At 31.0% G+C, this 5,876-nt stretch overlaps 1 pseudogene; it reads right to left on the bottom strand.

The window, feature by feature from the left end:
* Positions 1 to 261: 261 nt before the first annotated feature.
* On the bottom strand, positions 262 to 1,776 carry LOC108472740 (CBL-interacting serine/threonine-protein kinase 6-like; annotated as a pseudogene).
* Between the last annotated feature and the right edge of the window lie 4,100 nt (positions 1,777 to 5,876).

Raw genomic sequence — 5,876 nt, forward strand, 5'->3', positions numbered from 1 at the left:
ATGAAATTCGCATCTAAATATATGTTAAACCCCTTATTAACTCCAGCAGTCAATTGTCATATTGATTTGATTAGCTTCAAATAATGGACAAGGTCTGCTTGCTTAATGAGTGCTTAAATGGAAAATCATGCTAAATCTTGGGAAAAAACAAGAATTAGTGCTTAAAAGAATGGTAATATGGTAAGAAATTGTTGATGGAGGACATATAACTTTAATTGAAAAGACGGGAAGACCAAGAAAAAAGGTTGCAGACGAGTTAAATCATAAACTGAAGCCGTCCACTTGCAGAAAAACAACACAAACATGAAAATATTGGCGTAAAAATGGATCATCATCAATAAAGTTAATCGAATGATGCTCGTATGCTTCCATCTTAGACATAATCACGAACGACCAAACCCAGAACATCCTCTGGTTCTGGTTTTCTATCTAAACAATAATAACAACATTATGAAACAATGGACTAGAACATAATAAAAGTCAAGCGACAGTTGAGTTATCGGCGGGCGACGTCCAGACGATGTCCTTAAGCGCCGGTCGGAGCTCTTTACTGCAAAACTTGTTGTATTCAAGGGTATCACAATGGTCTTTTTTAACTTCCACCACCAGAAACGACGGTGTCAATGCGAAAATGTCAGCAGCGATGGCTAATTTCCCTTTCCGTCCACATTCTTGACCCTGCAGTCATACACTTGACTCGTTCTTCTTGACGCTGAAATTCATCGACTTGGCCACCTCTTCCAGTCTCGATATTACACTGCTCGCTGGCCTTGTTGTAGCGAATCTTAGCTCCTCTTTCTCTTCTCTCTTCTTCTCCTCAAACAACGGTGACAAATCGAAGCCATCGGATAAGGAAATGATATGGAAAGCATTCAGAGTCTCAGGCTTGGATGATTTCTCGCCATTGAAGGCTTCAAATTCTAGGTCCTCCTTGGTTCTAATAGTCTTGGGTATTGATTTCTTGAACCAAGACGAGTCCATCACCTTTGAAGTGGTGATTCGGGTATTTGGGTTGGGATCTAAAAGCTTAGTAATTAATCTACGAGCTTCAGGGGAAAACCAATGTGGGCACTTGAAATCTCCTCTGTAAATCTTCCTGTACATGGCTACCATATTATCATTTTGCAATGGTAAGAACCCAGCGAGAAGCACGTAAAGGATTACCCCACAAGACCAAAGATCTGCTTTAGCTCCGTTGTATCCTTTTTTCCCAATAACTTCAGGAGCCACAGAAGCCGGCGTTCCACATGTGGTGTGCAATAACCCGTCTTGTTTCAAGTGCTCAGAGAAAGTGCTGAGACCAAAATCTGTAACCTTCAAGCAGCCATCTTCATCCAAGAGCAAATTCTCCGGCTTCAAATCACGGTGGTAAACCCCACGGCTATGACAGAAATCGATAACGGAAACCAACTGTTGGAAATAGACTCTTGCCAAGTCTTCCTTGAGCCGACCCTTGGCGATTTTCGAGAAGAGTTCACTGCCTCGAACAAGTTCCATGGCAAAGTAAATCTTGGACTTACTCGCCATGACTTCATGCAACTCAACAATATTGGGGTGTTTCACCATCTTCATGACGGAAATCTCTCGCTTGATCTGCTCCATCATCCCAACTCTAATCACTTTCTCCTTGCCAACAACTTTCATGGCAACACTTTTCCTTGTCTGAAGATTCCGAGCATGGTAGACTTTAGCGAAAGTTCCATGGCCCAACATACGACCAAGCTCGTATTTTCCATGTAGCAAAGCCGAGTTTTCACTTCTAGTTTTCTCTGCCATTTTTCGTTACAATCTCGAGAAATACACACTACAAGAAAAGCTTTAAATCTTTTTTTTTTTGTTTTTTATCAGAATTCTATTATATACAACGCAAGAGATAACATAAAGTAGTAGAACATTAAGAACAGAGATTTTTTTCTTTTTCTTTGTAGGAGTGTACAGGAAACGAATGAATCACCCGTCTTCAACGTGTTTATGGTGGCAATTCCTGTCGCCGATGGACTGCTTACCGTGTCCAAACAGCTCAGGCCTTGTCAACGATGTCCTCCTCATCTCTCTGCATTCCCCGCAGGGATATTTTGCCCTTTTTAGTAGATTTTTTTTTTGGGGGGGTTTGAACGCAAAAGCTTTGCTCGGAGGTCTGAGCAAATAGATGCTTTGGCTTCTCCCTTTTTTTTTTTTTCTCTGGGTTTAATTCATTAAGGTTCCATTTTATACAAGTTTATGTAACCAAAGAATTCCCATTTTATCCTTTAGTTCATCAGACGGTTCCGATTTAAATCCAGTGAATGAAACCTACGTGGCATGTATTTATGAAGAGCTGGGTTAGTGAAACAATTGGATAGTTACACGTGGAGAGCGCCAACGTCAACTTATGAAATAATAATATAGTTTCCTCCTCGTTTGTTCCTTCCAACTTACTTCTTGGTTCTTGCCTGTCTCATGATTACCCCATACGAACTTTAGAAAAAGAAGTCAAAATATAATGCCAATATATAAATTTATTTATTTTTTAAATTTAGGTTAAATGTGATGAGAAAAACTTTAACCACAAAGATCCATTCTTATTTTGATTATAAATCAACACAATGCCAATAATGGATGATTAAGAAAATAATTACAGTAAATATTCATAGTCCGTGTCCAGGTTAGGTTCTCAATAATTCTGTGGGGTCCACACTTGGTAGAAAAGTGTGAATATTGAGGATGATGAATCATATGATAACTTATTACGCCCTTCGATTACTGATACGGCGTCTGTAAAAGTTGAGTTGTATTTGTAACCCCCCTTCTTTTATTTTACTAAAACAAATCATTTTAGTTATAAGCGAAATTAAGTGGTAAGTTTCTTCTGCTCTTCTTTTTCTATTAATTTTTAATCCCATAAATACTGATTTACCCTCCCCAATCATTCATTAATAAATAAAATATTTTAGAAAAATTTCTTTTTACAGTTTAAAAGTTCTAGAATTCATAATAATGCTTTATTACATGAGTAAAATAAAAATCAACCAAACACATAAAAGTGGGTTTAATCTTTATATCGCCGCAGTCAACCTTTCCTTGACAAAATACAATGTAGGCAAATGAGTTTAAAGATTTTAAAAAATTAATTAATTTTTTATTAATAAAAATCATTATTATCAATTAACAAATATTGATATAATTAACGAATGCGATAATAAATTGACATGCGACATACTACGTATCATTTCAACATATACTTCAAAATTACTATTTATTTTTCTAACATAAACTTCAACTAATTAACTTCCAAATCTAAATTCATTTGGAGGTGGGCAATCAATCATTATTTTGTTTTTCAGTTCACCAAACACTGAGATTCCTTTCATTTAGGAGCGAAGCCAGGGGACTGGCATGGGCTCCGGCCCCTCTAAAATGTAAAATTACATTTTAGACCTTTAAATTTTTAAAAATTTTAAATTAATAAAGGTAAAATTACATTTTAATCCTCCTAAAATTATAAAAGTTCAATTTAATTCTTCATAAATTATAAAAATATAAACTATAAAAAAATTAAAATTTCATCCGATACCTCTTAAAAAATTTTCTGGCTTCGCTTTTGTTTTCATTCAATAAAAAACTGAAAAAGCTTATTCCCTTTTATATTAATCATCTTTCTGGTTGTTATTATAATAATAATGTCAATTGACTGCATATGAATACATATTACAGCCAACTCTCTATATAATTAACCACACAAATTGTCCACCAAAATTTGGATGTATAAAGAGGTGGTTGTCCAATATGTTAATAATATTATTAATTTGTGAGATTTAGACTGTATCTTTGATAAATTTTACAAATGTTATTTCATTTAATAAAATATGATTAATATATTTATATATATAATTTATTCATTGAAGATTATTTTAATTTAATAAAATACAATTAATAGTTTTTTTTTGAGAAAATTAAATATTTTTATTAAAATAATATTTTAATTAAGATTATTTTATTTAATAGACTATAGTTAAGACACTTATGTATATGAAATAGTTCTATTTTTTATTTTAATAAATTACGATAACAATGCAAAACTCAAATAATAAACACAATTAGCGCGATTCAAACCTAAGCCACACCTGAAATAGTGAACACATTAGCTATTAAGCCATCACATGGAGTTTAAAATTTTAAACATGTTATAAAGAACTAATTTAACAAAAAATCAAAATTATAAATGTTGTTATTAAAATACTTGACTATCATAATGAAATGTGATTATTAAAAAAAAAAAAAAAACGGTAACTGTCGAGTATTATTATCTAAACAGAGGTATCATAGAAAGAGGTAAATATAATTCTTCAATGTTGTAATTATCCAATTCTCTTTCATTTAATTTTCTTCAATGACGTAAAAGTACATATAAAATTGGTTTTGTTTGAGGCATATGTAGATCTAAATCTCGCATAAATTCAATTTGTCATAAAATACTAATAGGACTTTGCATTTCTTAATCAAATACTTCCAAATTTTCTTTGACTTACCCATTCAAATGTATATTCAAATGAAAATGATTAACAAAATATTAAAAATCTTGAATTATAATAAGTTCTAATTAAAAATTATTGTAAATTCATTGATAAATGAACGTTTATAAATTTTTCAAATTTATTCTGTTGTAATCGCTTTATAACCTTTAAATTATTTATAATGTACTGTAATAATGATTTTAATACTTTGTAACTTATGAATACTTGAAATTATGTAAATAGAAGGAATGTATAAGCTTATTGTATTTTAAGTGAAGATTGAATTATTCTTTTATTTTTATTTTTATTTTTATTTTTATTTTTGTGTTTCTTTCTCTCACAATCATTGTATTTTTATAATAAAATTAATTAATTAACAAAAGTTTTTAATCACTCATCAAAAATTTTCCACATGCAAAATTGGCATATTTTTATGAAGAAAAAAAAGAAGAGAGAGAAAGGGATTTCTTAGCAAGCATTGATATTATTTTTTTAATTTAATGTATAGTTCATGCTTTGAATCCAATCCATTTTTTTGTCAGTTTAGCTTGTGGTTAATGAACCAAATAGTATTTGTCCGACATAAGAAGATGAAGATGACGACTTGATAACTGCATTTGTTAGTCCATAGAAGAGCATAGAACCAACAAATTTTAGATGGCTAATGACCAGTGGAATTGGTGGATCTCGTTTTCAGTCATTACCTTTGGGAATTGTATTACAAAAACTACGTCATCTCTTATTTTTTAATATATAATGATGTATTTTAGGTAGATTTATTTATAGTTCGGGTTATTTGGTTCGACTCGAAGGTCTGCCTGAAATGTAAGAAGATTTGGACAAAAATATAGGCTTGAAAAATAGGCTTAGACAAAAAAAAAGACCTATTTAAAAAACAAGTCAGGTCTGGGGTAAGACATTTTTAGTCCGAGTTATTAAATTCACTAAAGGAAAAAAATATTTTTAATATTATTTTTTATTATTTTCTTCCTATTTTGCTACCATCTTACTATTATTTTACTACTATTTTGTTGTTATTATTTAGATATTATATAAAATTTATTTTATTGTTAAGTTTGTTATTAGAGGTATTTGCTTGTTAAGTTGCATCTATTTTAATGTTATTTAACTATACATATTTTTAAAATTTATTTTTAATTTATTAAGAAATATTTATTTTGATGTTTTTAATATTTTTGATGTATTATATATATAAATTAATATAAAAATTAATATGGGCGAGATCGGGTCAAGCTCAAATTTTAACATTTTTGTTCGAGTCGAGTTTGGGCAAAATTTTAGGCCCATTTTTAACCCGACCCAACTTATGCACGCCTGTAATTTCAGGATTTTTTTTTGTCATCTATAAACAGAATAATTATC

The sequence above is a fragment of the Gossypium arboreum genome, chromosome 5 (genome assembly GCF_025698485.1).
Source record: "Gossypium arboreum isolate Shixiya-1 chromosome 5, ASM2569848v2, whole genome shotgun sequence".
NCBI lineage: Eukaryota > Viridiplantae > Streptophyta > Magnoliopsida > Malvales > Malvaceae > Gossypium > Gossypium arboreum.